Here is a 20,856-nt window from a genome sequence, read left to right on the forward strand (position 1 = left end):
TGGCCATTTGAAGCTATCTGAAGCCCGAGTGGCTGATTTGTAAAATAACATTGAAGTTGCTCACTCGGTGTAAAAGCTCTCTCTGGGCTTAATACTTACCTATTTTTTTTTTTTTTTTTGAGAAATTTTAATAATGCCACTGGGTTTGAAGTCGGTGGGGAACCCGCTGTTGAGTGGCTGTATTTCTACCAGGAGCAGCACAGGGTGCGTGTGTCACAGGAAACTAGACCCTGTTTGTTGAAGGAGTAAATTTTCATGGTATCTGGTGATTGCTGGTCTGTAAAACCTGTCTTCCTGATGTTTCCTCCACTGAGTAAAAATGATTTTTCTGTTTGTCACAGACTAGACCCGTTTCAAATGGCATCGTTAGCCTGCGATCGCCCTTGTACAAGAAGCACCAAGTTCAAGGCAGAAACGGCAAAGCCCGTTAAGCGGGTTTCCTACCTGCGCAATTTACCTAAATAGAGATTAGCCAAAGAGGTTTCATTAGCAATCTGGAAACTTTCTCATAAGGTTTTTAAAATGTATTTTATGGTCAAGATGTTACAGTATCCTCCTGGGACTAATTCATATCCGGCCAAGAAAAATTCCATTTTCCCATTTACATTCCAAAGTCTGAACTTTTATTTTATAAATGAATTTCCACCCCCCACCCCAATTCAGAAAGTGCTGGCTACATTACAAATTTTAATGCTACTATTATAGGATCATAATTTTAAAATCCCGGGGTTCTCCAAGGGCCCAGCAGCATGCCATCCCTCCACTTTATTAAAATGAATGAACAGATGTACAATTTATTTCTGCCGAGCTATCATCTAAATTCATAAGCTATTTCTCATGTGTCTGAAATCCACGTTGGTTTCCCATTTTCTTTGCCTTAGGGAAAAAAAAAAAAATCACACTCCCTCATTTATCACTCCGGGGACATCGACGAGGAGCCTACCCTGCATTCACTTCACACTAATGTCCTCAACACCATTTAAATCCCATCTCCTCAAGGCTGGTCAACCAGGGCCAGGCAGCGGAACACCCTGTCCAACCCGCAGCCTCCCTGGCCGTCTGTGGGGAGGCGGAGTCACGTGAGCGTCCACTTAGCAGACAGAGCCCGCTGACCCTGGCCTTGAACCTGTGCAGAAGCGTCGGCCAGGCTGCCGCGTCAGGGTTAAAGTCTGAGTCAGGAAGTGAAATGCACGTTAGCTCACATTTTACAGAACCCCCAGACCATCCCTACTTCCCCTGTGCTGCCCGTAGCAGGACGGGAGGCAATCAGACCCGTCTAGGCGGGACGGTATTCCGCCAAGCTCTCAAGACCCACCTGTTGATCTCAGAACTGTCACGGCATCCCTGCATAGCCACTTTCCAGCTGTGCAAACTTAGGCAGATTGCTTACCCTCTCTGAGATCTGGCTTATTTGTGAGTGAAATGGTAATAAGCAGGCCCAGCTTGTAATAAGGAATAAATGAAGTAGAGCCTTCCGGTGCCAAGGTCAATATGATACAGCAAGCTCAGTGACTGGCATATGGTTCCATAAAAGGGCCATTGTGAGAACTATGGCCACCCTGAGACTCGTCCCCGTCCCCTAACAGTTGGGCTGGCATCGTAGAGCATGCCCCTCGCTCAGTCTCCTCTTTGCTGGCCTGGCCCCCAGGAACGTAGGGAGGCAATTTGTAGCCAGCTCGACCGGTGAGCGCAGCTCCGAGAGGACCCAAATGAAGCCGCTCCCCGAGGAATTCTGTTTATGAGACCCTGCTGTAGCCGGCAGTAAAACCTGCCCGAGTTCCTAGGTTGGCAGGAAATCTGCCTGCATCTGAAAACGCATCCCAGGGTCAGGGCTTTAATAAGACTCGGAGGGGTTTTAATTGTGTTCTTGCCTTTCTGTGGCCCTGTTGCTTGGAGGAAATAATCATGTTGACGTCATTTGCTTTGCTCCGGGACCGCCCTGGGGTCCCACACGCAACACGGGGGTGAGGAAGGTGGTTCTCCTGGTCTCCGCAGGATAAAAATGATGGAATTCTTTCATTTAGTGGAGATGTAGCTTGTGAGCCAGTATCACCAGGGCTGGCTCCCGGCGAGCAGCAGGAAGAGGAGGGCCGCGGAGGGGCCCTTAGGAGCTGTCAGCGTCCACTCGAAGTGTGCCGGGGAGCAGGGCCTGGCGCCTCCACTGGCCCCTGGCTCTGCCGCCAGCACGTCGTCCACAGCCCCTGGTTACCGCGGCCCGTCCTCCAATGAACTCATAGGCCATGGTGGAATATGGGGCCCGGGCAGTTCCTTCATTTCCGCTTGACCAAGCCATGCGCCAAGGTCATTGACCCAAGACCCTCCAGGAAGGTTCAGAAATACCGTTCAGCAGCTGAGCGGCGTGGAGGCCAGCCGTCCGTGGGACGAGGCAGCCAAGGCTCCCGATACAGTGAGAAGCCAGGGCCGCTCGCAGCCTGGGGCAGCTTGAGGACGGGACATTTAAGAATAATGAACCCAATCATTGGACCCACAAGCCTCAGATGACAGGATCCGGAGAGGAGCTGAGGGGGGAGGGAGGACGGCTGAGCTGGCCTGGGTCCCGGGCTCGCTCCGTTGGCTTGGCTGGGAGGACGGTTTGGTCTCCACGTCCCCTTCCTGGCAAGGCCGGGTGGCGAGGTGCGCTGGAGACGGTCTGGGGTCACAGCACTGTGGGTTCTGGCCCCCGTCGCCCGTCTCCCGGCTGCTGGACCTTCCACAAGCACCTGAGGCTCCTGTGGTCTGAGGCTCCTCACCTGTAAAATAGGGGTGTGGTGGGGAGAGCTCCCGGGTCACCTCTGGCCTCGCCATCTCTCCCCGAGGCGGGTCCTGCTGGCCTCTCCAGCTCACAGACCAGGGACGGGAAGCTGAGGAAGCGTTGGTGGCCTGCTGGGTGGCAGCAGGTCAGCCTCAAGGCCAGCCATGGATCAGGACCCTTGGTCTCCCCTGAGCTGGCTGGAGATCCCCTTCACTCTTGGGGGCAGAGGCTGGACCAGGCTGACCTCATGCAGGGGGTGGCCCGGGGTGTCCAGAGAGGCCCTCTCCTTACTCAGGGCTGAAATCACACCTGAAAATGCCGCTTTGCTGAGCCCGCCTGGCTCCTCTGAACCTCCCCCCGCCCCGACGGTCCCCCAGCAAAGGAGCCAAGGGGTCAGCGCAGGGCGTCCACACTGCTGTGCGGGGTCCTCCCGCAGGCTCCTCTCCTCTGAAGACGCCCTGCCGTCCCCATGATCCTCGTCACTCGGGGAAGACCAACCTTGAGCTCCTGGCTGGTTGGGAGCCAGGGGACCGATTGCTTGGTTACATGCTGAGTGCGTGTTAGTTTCATAAGAAACCGCGGAACTCTTTTCCAGAGTGGTTATGCCATCTCCATGCTCACCAGCAATGTGGGAGAAACCCTGTTTCTCCACGTCCCCAGCAGCATCTGACACTATCGCCGTGTTTAATTGTAGATACTCCTATGGACATGGGCTAACAGCTCACTATGATTTTAATCTGAGTGCCTTCAATGACCAGTATTAAATATCTTTCCATGTACTTATTAGCCATCTGTATCTTTGGTGAAAGGTCTGATCAGGAGCTTTGCCATTTTCTGATTGTATTTTTTTTAACTATCGAATTTTTGAGAGTTATTTGTAGTCTATACGTGAATCCTTTGTCAGTTGGGGCTCACAAATATTTCTGTTAGTCTGTGGCTTATCATTTTATTCTCTTACTAGAGTTTTTTCACAAAACAAAAAAAGCTTTTGATTTTGACCAAATCCAATTTATACTTTCTTGGATAGGTTGGTCCACTCTAAGGATTCTTTGCCTGGTTCCCAGGCACTAACACTTATCCTGTTTTCTTCTAAAAGTTGCATAGTTTTATGTTTTGCATTGAATCCATGATCCATTTCGAGTTAATTTTTGTGTGGGGTGTGAAATGCAGGCTGAGGTCATTTATTTATCAATGTGTGTACAACTGCTTCAGTGCCCTTTTTAGAAAAGGCCACCTTTCCACAGAAGTGCTATTGTCAAAAAAAAAAAAAAAAAAGAATCATTTGGGTACATTTGTGCAGGTCTATTTCTGGGTTCTCCATTCTGCCCCATTGATCTGGGTCCCCCTCCGCTGACACCACACTGTCTTGGTCACTGTCACTACAGAGGAAGGCTGAGCAGCAAGAACCACAGTCCCTCCCCCTTGATTCTTCTTCAAAAACACTTTAGAAAACAAGTTTAAATGCACACGGAATTCATAGCATTTTTCCCCTCCAAAATTATTTTTTTCTGATTGAAATGTAGTTCATTCCCATTGTAAAAAACTTCCAATGATAGGAACATATCATAGAAAAAGTGAACAATCCTCCCCACTCACCCAGAAACGACTCATCGAGACTTTGGTTCAACATCACCAGATGCGTCCCCTTTGCGCGTGGCAAGCCCTACTTTTTAATTCACAAATTTGGGATCACGCCACATTTGCTGTCTTGCAGTCTGTGTTGGGGTTCTTTTCTTCCTGCTCATCTGTGAGTGGTACCTTATTTCTTCAGGACGTAACAAAAGCGAGCTGTGGGCAGGAAGCAGAGCCCAGCGCCCGTCTCCCGGCGATGCCTGTGTTGCGATATTCATACTTTGTTCCTTTGGCTTTTGCTGTGCGTGGGGCTATCTTGACCTTTCTTGGTGGCATCAAAGGACAGAGAACCTCTCCGTAATGTGGATAGTTGAAGACAATTCACAGAAGCCGTCATGGGAACATCAGAGAATGGGTTCCACCAACCCCGAGTCCAGGTCCCTCCAGCTGGGATGACAGGCAGGTACCACGGTGACTCCTCAGTTTACGGACAGTAGAGGCGATTCCCAGTAAGCCAACAGCACCCCAGAGTTGCCAAAGAGCCTCAGTAGGAAGGTCACGCCGAGTCCCTCCGGGTTTTTATACTTTGCCCAGTCACCAGCTCCCCCTAAACTCTACCCACCCCTCCTCTACATGGGAGCCAACCTAAAGGACGGGCTGCACCCCTGGCCCCAGCCAACTTGCAGGTGTTGGGCCTCACCTCCAGGGGGCAGCCGGGAGCAGAGCCTGCCAGGTCAGCCCCACCCTAACCCACCTCTGTGAGCTCCCCCGCCCCTGCAGCTTAGGACGTAAACATTCTGTAATCTCCTTCTCTTTATCTCGTTTCTGCCTTCAGATGTGCCCTTTGAATGGCCCCCATTCTCTGGGTTTCATTAACTCAACACAGTTTATTTCCACTAAGTAAACCCAAGACATTTCCATGGCCCAATACAGTAGATTTCCCTTTTGATCAATATGCCGAGCAATTCACTACCTCGTTCATTTTAATGGCTCCGTGATGCCTTCTGTCTTGTGGAAGTCCCGGTTGGCCAGCCCCCATCCACAGCGTGGTGGCCCCTGTTTCCCTCCTGGAACTATCAGGGCAGTCAAGAGCCTTGGGAGTGTGGGTCTGTGCGCATGTGTGAAGGTCTTTGCAGGATGGACTCTCAAAAGCAAAAAGCCTGGCCCCAAAAGGAGGAGTTTAGAGCTCTTTTCTTAATTCCATCCAAGTACTTTCAAGTCACCCTCACCAGGTTCCTGACCTGGCCTCCCAGCTAACAGTGGAGGGAGGTCTGGACTGGGGGCGGGGGGGGGGGGGGGGGTGGAGCAGACTCAGAGCAATGGGGCTCGGGGACAGTGGGGTGGAGACCAGTGTCCTCCTTGCCTCCGCAGACGAGGCCCTGAATCTGCAGCAAAGCCTCTCAGAGGAGCCGGGAAGACCAATCGCAGAGGGCCGAGGCAGGAGCAGGGAAAGGTGCTGGGGCCGGTTCCTGGGCTCGTGACTGGGACCAGGAGTGGAATATTCTGGGCTCTCCTCTGCCTTGGGTCCTAAGATTCCAAGCCCCCTACTCTTGAACCTAACCCCACCCCTGAGTGTCTTCCTGCTCCCAACTCAGGCTTGCACCTCGCCCACCTCCTCTGACGGGCCCTGAGCTACACTGTATCAAAAAGGCTACTGTATCAGAGCACCCCAGCTCCCCCACCCACCCATCCCGTGCATCACAGAAACCTCCACAGGGAAGCCCCCTCGGCCACAGCACTCGCTAGCCCCGCAGGTGTCTGTTAGTCATCATGCAACCAGGCTGTGGGTGCACAGTAAGGAGCAGAGGGAACAGAGAGGGGCATCATTTCCTACAGGTGCAGCACAGCCTTGGTGCCCTGGGCCAGCAAGGATAACTAGAGGCCAAAGGAGCAGGACCCTCGCTCCTCATGCACGTGGGGAAAGGAGGTCACCATCCTTCCCTGCTCTTAGCCTGGGGTGCTGCGGTGTTCTGCCCTGTCCACATCGAGCCGGCACCCCTGGGAGAAGCCTTGGAGCTGTGCAGATCAGAGCTGGTGCGTGTGAGAGTAGCGACACTCACTGTGTCCCCGGGGAACCTTTTCTCTCAGCACTGACTGGGCACATGTGGCAGCTGCCCAGAGCCAGCCGCCTGTGTCCTGGGTAAGTGTTTCCCCTCTATGCACGTGTGCTGCCCGAGCAATGATGCTAGGTGTCACCCCACCTGGGGACACTCTCTCTCTCTGCAAAAGTTGTATGAGCCTGTGTGTGCGCCTGTGTGTACGTGTGTGTTCCTGAGTGTGTATGTGTGTGTGCTTGAGTGTGTACGTGTGTGTGCATTGCATTTCATATGAACTAGGCGACCTTGAAACCTGATGGTCAGGGGACCCTGTTTCCACCTGAAGTTGCTGTTCCTGACTGAGAAGGGAGATGAACGGGAGTTCCACATGCAGGGCAATCTGGAGCGTGTGTCCCCCTCCAGTGGCCATCTTCTCATCTTCAACAAGCAAACACCCTACCCAGGTGTCCCCTTGACTGGTGGGGCCCACCTGGGTCCAGACATAAACAGCCCCCTCCCTGTCTCGCCCCTTCTCCCCTTGCCGTGGGGATGTATCGTGAACACACGTCTAAGGTGCGATGCCAACAGCATCTGAAGCCTGTCACGTTTTCCCAGCTCCTCACGAGGTAATTGGAGGCTGGTGGCCATGGATGTGGGTGGCTCCCAGGTCGCAAACCTCTCCTTAAACACCCCTGCAGGAGCATGGAGGGCGGAGGGTCTTTCAAACCCCACAGGACTGACTCCGGGGGAACCACCCCAACATGCCGAAGGCCACTGGGGTCAGCACAGGTGCCTGGGGACTTGTGTCCTGACTTGCTGTCCCTGCAGACTGGCAGTGCTCCTCGGGCCCACATGTGCATGTCCGTCCTGGACACCCAGAGCAAGCCACCAGTGGTCCAGGACAGAGCAGCGCTCCAGCCCAAGAAAGCCTCCCACGTGGGCTGCTATGGAGACTTTTAGGGTCATTTTGGTGACATAAAATTTTGCTGAGTTTTAGATTTTAGAAATGGTCACAAAAAGCTTGGACTTCCTGGTGCTTAATGTAGAGACAGTGCCCAGTGCCTGTGACCTGCCAGAATCTTCCGTGGGTGGTGGCACTAGGCCCTGCCACCCCTACCCCAAAGTCCCAGGCTTGGAAACAGTTCTCAGCCTCACTGATGCTCAAAGCAGGTGGCTGGGCTGCAGGGCCCCTGGGTGTCCCCGCCTCTGCTTCTGCAGCCACAGTCCCTGGGAATAATGAGAGCCCGTGGCTCTGGCTTACCCAGAGGTCCCTACTCAAGACAGAGGAGGTGATCTGTGCAAAGGTGGAGCTCGCATCTCGTCTTTCCCAACTCCCTCTCCCTCTCCTCTCTGCTTCCTCCCATATCTCCCCCTTCCCTCTCCCCTCTGCCTCTCCCCTCCCCCTTCCTGTGCCTGTTCCCGCTCTCCCTGCAACCTGTGCCGGGCCTCCACTGTGTCTTGCCTGTTCCCCGTGAACACCGCCCACCACCCCCTCAGCGCCCATTCAGTCAGCCCCCAAAGGCCCTTGTTTGCTGTGTTTGCTGTGGTAATTACACCTCAACAATGGCCGATTCCGTTATTCCTTGATTGCAAATAAATTCACAGGGCCTGTGTGTGTGCCTTCTGGCCCACCGCATCTCGCACCCCTTGCACCCGGGAGCTGAGGAGACCCAGCCTTGCCCCAGGACCTGCAGTGGCAGCCTGAGGGCCGTGTCCCTATGCTGTGTGCGATGTGGTTCTCTAAACTGGAGAGCCTTGAACACGTCTGTCACTTGACAGGAGGGACAGGTTGATGGGCAGGGAAGCAGAGAGGAAGGGGCGAGGATCAGGAGGTGAAGTCCTGGAGGTGAAGGACTGGCCCGAGGGGGAGGCCACGCTGAGCCGGGCAGGGAACCTCCTAGCTGGGGAGGGGGCAGAAGCAGGGGAGGCGGGTTGGTGCCCACGCTCCATGCTCCTGGACTCTCCCTCCCAGAGGCCCCGCAGCAGGGTCTCTGAGAGCAGCCCAGGGTCTGGGGAACCTTCCCAAACTGCGGAGCTCCCAGTGACCTGGGCCCAGGGAAGTCTGGCTCTTGCTCAGGTCCTGGGCCTCTGCCCGGCTGGCAGGGGGTGCTGAGGCTGCGGTCCCCGAACCTCCGCTGAGGGGGGCTTAGAGAGCCCGGGGAGGGGGCCGACTCCTCCCCCAGTGCCTGGGGCACAGCTCAGACTGGCCATGGGAAAGCCTGATCTAACTTCCAGGACCCCTCAGGCGACCCTGGTGGGGACCCAGGCCTTTCTGCCATTCCTGGGTCTACTGGTGCCCACAGTCATAAAATGTCTGCATGTCTTTGTTGTGTGAGAGGCCAGCCCCGGTCAGGGAGAACAAAAGCAAGAAAAGCTCCCTTTCTTCTTCTTTTATTAAGGGGATTATCAGTTACTAATGCAAAAATTGTAGAGTGATGAAAACCACATCAATAATTTTCATGATAATTACAGGCTTTAGTTTTACCCTTGGATGTTTTTTTGGCAACGTCTGATTCCATTACCCTGCAGAACGTTGCGAGGCCGATCCGCTGTTTTCCTGGGAGGTTTGAGTCCAGCACCGACTTGCTCATTAATCTTGTCCCAGGGGAACCTGTGGCTGCTGTTCCCAGACACGGCGAAGGGTGAGCAGGGATTCTCCACCGTGGAGGAGTTCACACGCGCGCGCGCGCACACACACACACACACACACACACATATGCTGGTGTCTAGAGACATTTCCCCTTGTTACACTTGGGTGGTGGTGCCCCTGGCATCTAACAGGACACTGCTAAACACCTCGTGGTACACAGGACAGCCCCCAGCACTCACTTAGGCATGTTATAAGCATTTTTATTTATTACTTCATAGTCCCCTAAGGGTAGGTACTATTATCTCCATGGAGACATAGAGAGGTTAAGTGAGTTACCAGCGGTCCCACAGCCAATGTGACACAGATTCATGTGGCATTAAACACGAGTCACTGTCCTCCGTGGTCTTTTTCCCCGTGGCAGGATGCCCTCAGGGGACACACATCGTCCCCACATAGACTTCCATCACAGTGCGCCACCCAGGCTCCAAGCCCAGAAGTGACAGAGAGTGATCTTCCTAATTCCCCCTCTGTCGCTGTGCCTGATTCCCGAGGGGTGGTTCTCTCCCATCTCTCCTCCACGTGGGACTCCCATGTTCTCGGAACTCATCTGCCACTCGGGAAGCAACCTGAGCTGGGGGAGTTTCGGTTAGGCCCTGGGGATTGACGGGAACGGGGAATCAATGGGGCGAGCGTGACGCTGCGTGTAGAGCTGTCCTTCTGCTGAGACATTTGGGATTTAAATATAAATTGGAAGCTGTAAGTCGAGTCCACGTGTGAATTCGTACAAGTGCCTGGGAGAGGAAGCAAAGGTCTCCCTTGCCCTCGTTTGTACCAGGGTCGGCCATCAACGGCCCAACCAAGTGCGTGGTTCCCACCGCAGAGGAGCAGAGATGCGCTGGCTCTGGCCAGAGTGGCCCTCATGAGAGAGGCAGGGAGGGCCTGTTCCCGAGGGCCCCGGGGCTCCGTCCAGCTCCAGCTGACCTGAGCAGCCCCATGGAAACCGGAGGAAGGAGGCGGCTTGCTGTGGTTCCCAAGCCTCCTGCCATTTCCAAGGGGGGCTTGGTCCTCAGGGACCTCCCCTGGGACTCACAGGCTGCCCCAGGAAGTATGCAAATGGCATGTGGCTGCGTGGAGTGGAAAGAAGCATGGATGTGGACGTGACGCTGAGTGAAAGAAGCCAGACAGGGACGGCCCCGCCACGCGCTCACTTCACCCGCAGGTTTCTCTGGGAGGTGACAAGGGTGTTCTGAAGTCCTTGTGGGATGGCTGCACGGCTGGGGATGCACCAGAACACACTTGGTGGCACCCCGGGAAGGGGCAAAGGTCACAGCATGTGAATCATATCTCAATAAAGCTGCTACCAAGCCCCCAGCCCCACGTCTGAAGACCGCAGGTGAAGCCCCCAAGGGCCCCTGTCCAGGCGAACTACCATCTTCGGAGGCTTTGAAATCTTAGCTGATTTGGCTTGGCACATATGTCTCCCCATAGTTTAGATATCAAACCAAATTGGGGGGAAAAATCTTAATTCTAGGGAAAGAAACTCTCTAAAGATGGCAAAATAGGCCTTCATCTATATAAACTTCATGTGCAGCTCCTAGAATCAGGAATTATGTCTTACTTTTTAATATCTGGGCACAGTCCTGGCACTTAGGTATTAAGAAGGTGACAGGCAACGGGCCCCAGGAGGTGGTGAAGAATTAACTTGCTGGAAGGAGCTTTTAAAAAATAAAGAAACTGTGTAGGAGGCTCCTGGCTGCTTTATTTCCTCAAGGAGCTCAAGAGCTGAGTGCTCTGTGGTCCGGGGTGACACCGACTCTCCCACCCAGGAGCGAAACTCACGCACTCAGCGCCCTGCCTCGCTGAGCCCCCTGCCCAGGGCCAGGGCCAGGGCCAGAAGCAGATCTCAGCACGGCACCATCGGCCAGGAAGCCTTGTGGAGGCCACAGGGGACATGAAGGCTTGGGCGGGGATGAAGCAGAGCCGCTAGGAGTGTGTACGTGGTTGAGCGGTCACCCCACAGACGGGGCGTGCAGGTGACAGGCTGATGACCGCACCCAGCGGAGCCCACATGTAGACGGGAGTGAGGCAGGGCTGGGGACAGGTGGACAAGGACAAAGGGGTGGGTGGGAGATGGAGGGACCCTTCAACCCCAGACGTTCAGGTCACCGTGAGGACTGGCTTCACTCTTCCTCAGACACCTGCCTGGGGGCAGGTCCTCCTGCCTCCTCCTGGGGGGACTTCACCAGAACATCAAGGCACAGCCCATAGTCAGGAGCATCCCCCAGAGCTCAGCAAAGGAGACTCGGAGCAAGGAGTGCAGGTCAGCAGCCAGGGACGGGCAGGGACCCCGGGACTGAGTAGGGCAGCCGGGCAATGGCAGGGTGGGCAAGCAGGGCAAGAAGATATGCAGAGGTCAGTCCTCCCTGACGGAGAGCTGGCCAGCAGTCTTGGACCAGGCAGATGGCTAGCTGGGGAGAGGACAGAGGCCCAAGGAGCCTGTCTGTCCACCAGAGAGCAGTAGAAGGAAAGCTGGACGTAAGAACGCAGCCCTTTTCAGATAGCCTTCCTGCCGCGGATCGCTGGGGGGCGCGCTGTGGGGGGCGCTGTGGGGGGCGCTGTGGGAGGCGCTGTGGCTGGGCGCTGTGGGGGGCGCTGTGCCTGGGCGCTGTGCTGGGGCTCTGTGGCTGGGCGCTGTGGCGGGCTCTGTGGCTGGGCGCTGTGGGGGGCGCTGTGGGGGGTGCTGTGGGAGGCTCTGTGGCAGGGCGCTGTGGGGGGCGCTGTGGCTGGGCGCTGTGGGGTGTGCTGTGGCAGGCGCTGTGGCGGGCTCTGTGGCTGGGCACCGTGGCTGGGCACTGTCTCCAGGTTCACAGGAAGCAGGGTCTCACTGCTCCACTAGCCTCGTCCTCTGTCCCTTTCCATATCTTTCCACCGGCTTCATGATGCTGCCATCCGAGCGGCTGAGTGGCCCTGGACAATCTCTGGCTGGCTCTGTGGCTCCAGTTTTCTTGGGATGGAAGAGCATAGCTCAAGGCAGCTGCTCCAACGCCCTCCAGACAGCTGCTCCCAGGAACGCAGGTTCTTAGTTCCCTGCTGGGGCAACCCCTCCCCAGCTCACCTGCCTCCAGGAGCCTGGGACACAGAGCGAGGACCTGGGGCAGAGCCGGTGTCAGGGAAGCAGGCCTGGCACCACCTGAGATCCTGCCCCATGAGGCGCTTCCTGGGATGGATTCACAGGAACCAGTGGGGAAGCCCTGGATTGGGGTTCAGCTGCAGCTACAAGTTACGTGGCTGTGAACAGAGAAGGGACTCAGCTCCACGAGGGTGGGGACACATCTGCTCTACTGGTCACTGAGCCCCAAGCACCCAGAATCACACCTGGCACATGCAGAGAGATGTGCAGCGGCTTTCTCGAATCCATGGAGAGAGCCCACCTCTGTCCCAGGGTGACTCTGGGCTGCTGCCGCACAAACCAGAGACTGTTGAAGGCTGGAATGAAAGAGGGCAGGGCCATGCCAGTACCAGGTGCCCAGACTGCCCACGGGCAGCTCCTGAGGGCCACACCTTGGTCACGGGGATGGGATGGTGATCCATAGGCATGTCATGTGTGTGTGTGTGTGTGTGTGTGTGTGTGTATAGGGGTGAAATATACATCACAAGTCATTTCCATTGTGATCATTCTAGCAACATGTCAAATCCTGTGTCTGCGAGAAGGTTTGTCATGTCATGCACCATCACCGTCATCTAATTATGGAACTCCTTCAACACCCAGCCACTTCGTACCCACCGCACAGCCACTCCGCGTTCCCTCTGACCCTCGGCCAACCATAAACCAGCTTTCTCTCTGACGATCTATCCAGGTTATTTGAGGGAAACTGAATGATACGATGGTGGAGGTCACACCAAGAGAGGTCGCTGGTCAGCTGGAAGTTGGGGGTGGAGACGAGGGCACAGAGGGCAAAGCCTGAAATGAACCGTGGTGCCGTTCGCCGGCAGAGGGGTGGAGAGGGAGGATTTTTTTCTGTGGAGACGGAGGCTAGAAAGTCCCAGCTTTGATCCTGGGATATCCCATCACAGCACCTGGGGGGGCCCTAGTGGTCAACTTGAGCCCTGCTCTCAGCCCCAACAGTTCTCTAGACACGTCTGGGTCAGTTTGTGGAATACACATACCTGCCCCACCCCCCAAAAAAATCACTTCTCTAGAAGTGGGGCCCGGGTCGTTTTTGAGCCATCAGCAGTTTTTGAGGGTTTCTTTTATGTGAATCTAATGAGCTCTCAGGGTTAGGAGCACCTGATCCCCAAATCTCAGGTAAGCAATAGGGGCTCAGGGAAGTGGTGGGATTTACCAAGAACGTCCTCATGAGCTGGAGGCCAGCCTGAACTTGCCCCACACCTGCCTGTTGGCAGAGCTGCAGAGACCAAACCCCAGAGTCTCCCGGAGGCCACGCCGTTCTCCTGACAAGGCCGCTCCTCATCCATATTCAAATGTTTGTGGCCCAACGCGGATCTCTAAGAAAATTGCTTTCCTTCTCAAAGCTGAACGACGTTCAATTATTTCATTCAAAGTACAAGTGTGTTTTGCATTTTCTTTCATTTTTTAAAGAAGAGAAACTCAACCAAAAGATGCTAATGTCAGTGGAAATAAAGGGTCCAAGTCTGGCGTTAGAGAAAACAGAATGAGGGAAAATCCGCTCCATGGTTCTTATTTCTCTCTCACCACCTAATGTCATATTTACTCCATCGGCGCCCTAAGGCCGTGGTTTCCAAACTTCTTTTTAGCAGCAAAACTCTTCTTTTTTTTTTTTTTTTCCTAAATGAACTCTCAGGCAGGAGCTCTAAATAGAAAACAGAAAAAAGGTGATAACAGACCTGGCTGGCCGTGTTTATTGTTCAGGGCAGGGCTTGGTGCGCTGGGGGGACTCCTAGGCCCCTCTCCCCATCCCTGGTTCCCAGGAGCGAGTTCGAGAAGCCGCGCCTCACTGGGGTACTCTCCTGTCAGCCTGCAGTGACTTTAAAGAGAAAACAACAACAACAAAAATGTCCGTGATTTGAGCCTGTTCTTCCTGAAACCCTGCGTGTCTTTAGTTCCGCAGACTCATGTGTCTGTCTGGCAGAGTTGAGGAGCCACATAGAGCAGGAGTTCAGCCATCAGATAGGGACAGACGGACAGGGCGTCTGGAGCCGGCCTGTGACCTGGCTCATGGGAAATAACTGGCACCCAAGAGCGCGCTCCAGGACAGCAGGCGGGTGGTGCGGCAGGCAGCGCCTCGCTACCGCCTTGGCCCGTCAGCTCCTCCCTGCACCTGAGAGCCGGGAGTTGGGGTACTCCTGGTGTCTCCTCTTGGTGGAAGGGGGCCACCGCTCAGCCCTCCATACCCAGAGCGGCCTTCCAGTCCGGGGTCACTGGGCTGATGGGAGGGGGTTTTAACAGCTCCCGAGGCAGGGAGCCTCAGACTCCCCGCAGCACCTCACACCCGTGAGTCGGTCCTGCAGGATCAAGAGCCAGCCTTCCTGGGAGGCCAGGGGTCCCCAGAGCCACCTCCAGGGAGCCTCTTCCTCTGGAGTTGGTCCCCCTCGTTACTTAGCTGCCTCGGCCCCAGGGTTTTGTGGTCCCTCACCTGTTGAGGGACAGTGGGTGGCCTGAAGCCCTTAGCGGGGGACACACTGGTTCCAGCAAGGACTGGGGATGGATTTAATCCCCTCCAAACGCTTTCTGGACTGTGAAGGCTCCCTGAAGAAGACCTGTCTCTCAAAACCCCCAGGGGTCTCCAGCCAAGGAGAACTCCCAGGCGCCACGCTTAAGTCACACGGAGCTGAGGGTGCCCCGCGGGGGCAGAGGCTGGCCAGGCACACGCAGGGCCTGGGTCCACCCCAGCTCTGCGACAGCAGCAGAAATGACACCTGTCCACCAGGGGCACGACAGTTCAGTCGCCTCCCTTCCCTCAGTAGGAATAGAGGAGGCCGGTCACTCCTCTCACGAGACCCCGGGGCAGGCACCAGGGGGTCTTCCTCCCTGGGGTCTCCATTCTCCAGACAAGATGACACCAAAATGGGATGTGCCTCACAGTCCGCTCCCTTTATGGGGGGTGTGGCCGGGCCCTGGGGGAACCGCTGACCAGGCTCTCAGGAACTCCCACAGCGGGGGCACCCCTGGTTGTCTGCGTGACAGCTCAGGACTCCTGGGCCCAGTCCTGTTGCTCACGGTGGCTGTGGGCCTGGCCCGGCCCTTCGCGTACTCTTCCCCGGGTGAGCCTCGCTCGTGGGCCTTGAAATCAAAGCTCTGGTGCCCGCTTTGGAGAGAAGGAGAAAAAACGCTCCTCAGGCCCTGGGCTGGGATGAGCTGGTGGTTCCTGGATGTTCTCCCACCTGGTCCTACAGGTGCCTCAGGGCTGGCCACGTCTGTCCTGCCACAGGTGGCCAGGGTAAGACTCCAGAGGTCCACTCACCTTGAGCGGTGGCTCATAAGCAGCCTATAACCTTAGTCAGAGAGCTCCAGGGCCCTGTGTGGCTCTGTGGTTAATCGCCACTCGGAGCACCTCCGAGGCAGCCTTAAGACTCAGAATGAACTATATTTACCACTCTGGGTTGTGTGCTGTTAGAACTATTGTGTTTATATGCTGTTCTGTGCCCTTTATGTATACAATTAAATTTATAATATTTATAATAATATATATAAACTATTTTATAACGTGCTACATGTAATACATGTTTGTGTGTCTATATAAAATATATATATATATATATATATATATATATAGAGAGAGAGAGAGAGAGAGAGAGAGATAGATAGAGAGAGAGAGAGAGAGACCAAAAACATTACATGTAAGCTAAATACAAATGTTCTGCTTTCCTCTGAAACATATTGTTTTACTCTTCATCTTTGTATATGGTGTGAGTTAGAGGGTCAAGATCCACTTTTCCCTACATGGACATCCAGTTGACCCAGCACCATTGATTACAATGACCATTAGCTGGAAACTAAATCACATCTAGACATAAAGGCATCCATAATGGGCCACAGATCAGCCAGGGCTGTACGGCAATGAAGGAAAGCATTTCAGAAATTATAGAAGCAAGAGCCGGGCACAGCAGCAGACACCTGTAATCCCAGGGACTCAGGAGGCTGAAGCAGGAGAATCACAAGTTCAAGGCCAGCCTCAGAAACTTAGTGAGGCTCTAAGCAATTTAGCAGGACCATGTCCCAAAATAAAAAATATTAAATAAAGGACTAGGGATGTGGCTCAGCACTGTTGGGTTCAATCCCGAGTACCAAAAATATTTTTTTAATTATAGAAGCAAATGGTGGGGATACATCACAGTGTGTACAACATAAAAAGAGGGAGATACCCACTAGGAAAGGCCATTCCTTCATTTACCGCCACATTTCTCACGTGGTGGATCCCCCAGCGTGCCATGGACACCTAATGAACACCTGCTAAAATGGATTCTTGCATCTCTTTGCAGAGCTGAGGGCTCATCAGGGACTAGCTGGCCCAGTGACCTTCTGGTGGGGTCACTGCAGGTAGCTTCCCTCGCCTTGGCCAATACGAAGAGCCCACTGTCAGAGCAGGACAAGAGTCCGCAGGGATGCAGAGTCAGGGATCCGTAACTGAGAAGAGCCCTTCCACGGGGTCCAGGGAAATTAGGACACGCTCAAATAACCACGTCATTAGGTGTTGGGTGATGAGAACGGAAAGTCACAGGCTGGGAGCCGCACCCTCTTATTTGTTAGCAAGAATTTCATGGGATACGGAGCAACGTCTATCCCCACTGTCATTGCTAAGACACTGACCCCTTGCTGCACATGCCCGGCTGTGTGCCAAGCCCCTTAACTGTAATGTCATGCTTAGGTCACTCACGGTCCCTACGGGCCGACCTGCAGCAGAGGGTTCACTCTTCCGATAAGCCACGTCCTTTATGTAAAGGCAGTCTGCCGGAGGCCTGGAAGCTGTTGTGAGCTGGATTTCCGGCAATCTCGGCCCTTTTATCCTCGCAAACAGAAATTCAGTTTAGAAATCTTTCCAAGACCTCCTCTTTTAATTCCCAAAGTCAGTTCCCAGATGACTACACCCAAGCTCCTCGAGCTCAGCTCGGTTCTCTGGGAAACCTCAGGGTCAATGGCTCCTGCACCTGGGCTCCCGCAGGCCAGCCCCCTAGAGCCATCTGCTGGCCTTCCCCACTAGCTTCCCAGGGGAGCCTTCCTGACCTCCAGGTGTGGTGTGCTCTCCCTCGGTGTGGGAGGAAATCCAGTTCCACCTCTCCCTGAAAATGACCTCTGGGCTAGTCCATCATCCCTAATGACCCTCATGTAACTCGCCCATCTTTTCAAAGAAAGAAGGAAATAACTCAGCTCTGAATTGAAAGAGCTCATGAGCTTCAATACGCCCTCCCAAGCCAACCGGCCCACAATCATTGTATGAAAATAAGTTTTACATCTGGTATTTGATTTGCCACATAGTTTAAGAGAAAAGTAACTCTATCTATTTTTTTCCAATTAAAGGAAGCAATGTTACAATCAATAATTCCTCTACTCTGCTTTGGTAAATTAATGTCTGCCTATTGTTTTTAAATCACAAAGTGAACATTGCTATAGAAATGTAAAATGGTACTATTTCATTTTAATCTATTTAATTTTCCATTCTTGAATTACATAATGGGGTTAAAACATTGAATAGAATTAATAGAATGAGTATTTAATTAAGCAATAATGAGTTTCTAAATGGATGCTCAAAGAAACTGGCTTTATAGTTTATGCAAGAATCAGATAATGGTCTTAACAAAGACCATAATAATTGTGTTGAATGTTTTCTATATTTAAAGATTTTTGGTTTTTTCTGAATTCTCTTAGGAGTAGATTTAAACAAACCCAATTCCTTGATTAGGTTCCACTTTGCTTTCAAGGTAAATTCTGAGTGTCTTTCCCAGCCATCCAGTTCTGCACTAGAGATGTCATAGGCCACCTTTGCCTCCTGACATCAAGCATTCCTCATGGTCCCCCGCATTCCACCCACACCCTCCTTCCTTCTGCTCTGTGAACACACAGGCCCCTCCTGCCACTGGCCTCTGCTCCTGCCACCCGGCCTCTGCTCCTGCCACCCGGCCTCTGCTCCTGCCGGTCCAGATGCCTCAAAGGCTCTACCCTCCTCCCTTCACTAACTCCTCCTCTTCTTTCAGTTCTTAAAGAATTTTCCTGATGATTCTTCTCTAACCAGGTCGGGCACCTGCCCCCACCAACACACACTGTACAGACCCCTCGAGAACCCTGTGATTCTTCCTGAGCAGTTAACACAGTCTGTAATTATCTATTATTTCATATCTGTCTCTCCTTCCAGCCCATAATCTCCATGAGAAAATAAACAACATCTGCTTTATTTACTAGTGTATCCCCAGATGGATGGATGGATGGATAGACAGATCGACAGACAGATAGAAAATGGATAAATGATGGATGAAAGGATGGAGGATGGATAGATGGATGGACAGATGAATGGATGGATGGATGATGGATGACGGCATGGATGATATGTAAATATGCCGACGGACCCATTACTACCTCTAAGGACACATGAGGGCCACGGTACACCCTTCTGAGATTTCCTAGAACATTGCCAACTTGTGTTCTCTGCCAGCCTCTTTGGTCGGTGCTACAGACACGAAAACCTGTGTCCTGGGAGCAGCTGCCCAGGAGGGTCTCACAGACAGGGCTGAACTTTGGTTTAATCAAGTGGCTGGCTCACCTGTTCAACAGATCTTCAGGCTCAGTGGTACTGGGCGCCAGCCTGTGTGCTGTTAAGACACCATGACACACCACTAGGTCCCTGAACTAAGAAAAGAAGAACTCTAAGAGGCAAAGAATGTTTAACTCATTTCATCACACCACAAAGATGCGATTTTTTAAAGCCCATGAAAATCTATCATGGTAGGAGGGGCCAGTGAGCGCGAACGGCCTGGGTCAGAGTCAGTTCTGCAGCCACTGTCCTGGAGAGCAGGGTGACCGGCCCACCCTTCCCGCGAGCGTCAGCGACTTGCCACAGCCTGGCTCCTGTCTGACTTTGTCCTTTGGTGTTTCCTCAGTCCTTGGTCCCAGTGTAAGATGCTGAGGCCCCATGCTGCAGCCCCGTGTGAGAAGCTGCAGACCAGCCAGGAGGGGGCAGGCAGAAAGCTCCCGCCCTCCTCGCCCTCCTGCCTAGGCCACAGAGCTCCTCTGCGTGGACAGCCATCTTCTCACAGCTCTAGGACGTAACTGCATTTCCACAGGCTGGTCGTTCCCGACACCCTCTAGTCCCGTACACACCAGTCCCACCGATGGTCTGCCCCGTTTCCTAAGGAGCAGGTTCAGAAAAGCCACGAGGACAGGTTGTGAGCCGACGTCCACAGCCATCAGCAGGGACGAGCCCTGGTTCCCTGGCGCTGGCTACAGTCAGGGCTGGGTGACTGGCCTGGGCAGTGGGCACCTTGAGGGGCTCGGAGAAGAATTGGTTGAAAGCAGAGATTCTGGAATCCAGGAGACCCAGGTCTGACCCTGGTTCACACAGGACTCTGGAGCAGAAAGCCTCTCTCTTTGCCCAAAGATGGGCAATCATCTTCATCGGCATCTGAAGGGAAGGGAGCAGCCGTTTCTCCAAGGCTCCTGGACCCAGCACCCTTCCTGCTGAGCCCAGCGGTGCTGCAGGCCCCTCAGCCCCAGGCTCAGGCCTCCTGCCCACCCAGAAGGGAGGGCACTCTGCTTGACACCTGCTTGACCTCCTCAGACTTGGACTCCACTGCCTTTCTCACCTGGATGGTGTGCTAGAACCATGTGGGCAGGTCCAGAGAACAGGGGCTCCCAGGCCTTACCCCGGCCAGCTGGGCTGGAGCAGGACCCAGGCCTGTCTTTAAAGCTCCATAGAAAATGTCCATGTGCAGTCAGGGCCGAGAGCCCCTGGTCTGGTTTTCCAGCTCCAGAACTCTGCGGATTTTTGAGAGCAAGAAGGACAGGAGCCAAGGCCACCGTGCTCAAACAAGGATCCCTGTGACGGCATCCTCGGTGCCCTGCTCACCCACTGTTTTGCATCCTATGACATGTTCTAGGAACTTCCCAGCTCCCTGTCGTGGCAGACAGGCAACTCCCCCAGGTTTGCCGAGGAGTGATAGATAGATTAGTTCCCATCCCGCCCATCCCCCAAGGCGTCAAGACAGGCTCCTGATGAATGATTTGTTAGTCAATTAATCAGTGGCTGCCTTTGAAACCTCATTTCTCAGATGACTTCTCTTTGAATACCAGGCCTTTTTGACATCATCTTACTATCTCCAGATTCACTTTGCTCCTAATTAAAATTCCAAGATATTTCTTCCTGATGTCAGCTTATTGGTATTAGTCGTTTATAAGATCACTGTTCACCTGTAGTGTGTCAGAGGTAAGCAGCAAAACTATACTTTATGCTTCTGACTCAAAGGAAATGTGTTGGTGATAGCTCATGGAACCCTCCATGGAGGAGAAAGCTAATTTTTCATTGATTGATTGATTTCCACCACGCCTACTGGCAACAAGCTTGTGAGATGTACCACAACAAAAACACAGGAGGGGCAGGCCTCCAGACTGTGGGTCTCTGTTTCCATAGCAAACGGCTCTCCAGCCACGTGGGTGGTGGGCAAAGGGCTGGGGAGCAAGCTGCTTCTCTTCCTCAGAGGGGAGGGCAGCTGCAGCAGAGGCTCTGGAGGCAGACCCTGGCCTGAGCCCCAGGCCCCCTGCTGGGAGTCCTGGCCTGGCTGACCTGGTTGTGGAGTGTGGGTGGGGCTGCAGGAATCGGAGGGCGCAGGAGCACCTGATGGGATGCGGGGCGTCCCCAGTACCATGCATGCGGGAGGGCTCCACACAGGGCCTTTGCTGTGTACTTTTCAAAATAGTAACAGTCACCATCTCCTTGGTT

At 53.9% G+C, this 20,856-nt stretch overlaps 1 protein-coding gene across 1 annotated transcript in view; it reads left to right on the forward strand.

Moving 5' to 3' along the window:
- Positions 1-20,856, forward strand: part of Cdh13 (cadherin 13) — an 862,179-nt gene that overhangs the window by 756,873 nt on the left and 84,450 nt on the right. The gene's annotated exons all lie outside the window — the stretch shown is intronic.

This window comes from Callospermophilus lateralis, chromosome 18 (genome assembly GCF_048772815.1).
Source record: "Callospermophilus lateralis isolate mCalLat2 chromosome 18, mCalLat2.hap1, whole genome shotgun sequence".
Taxonomy (NCBI): Eukaryota; Metazoa; Chordata; class Mammalia; order Rodentia; family Sciuridae; genus Callospermophilus; species Callospermophilus lateralis.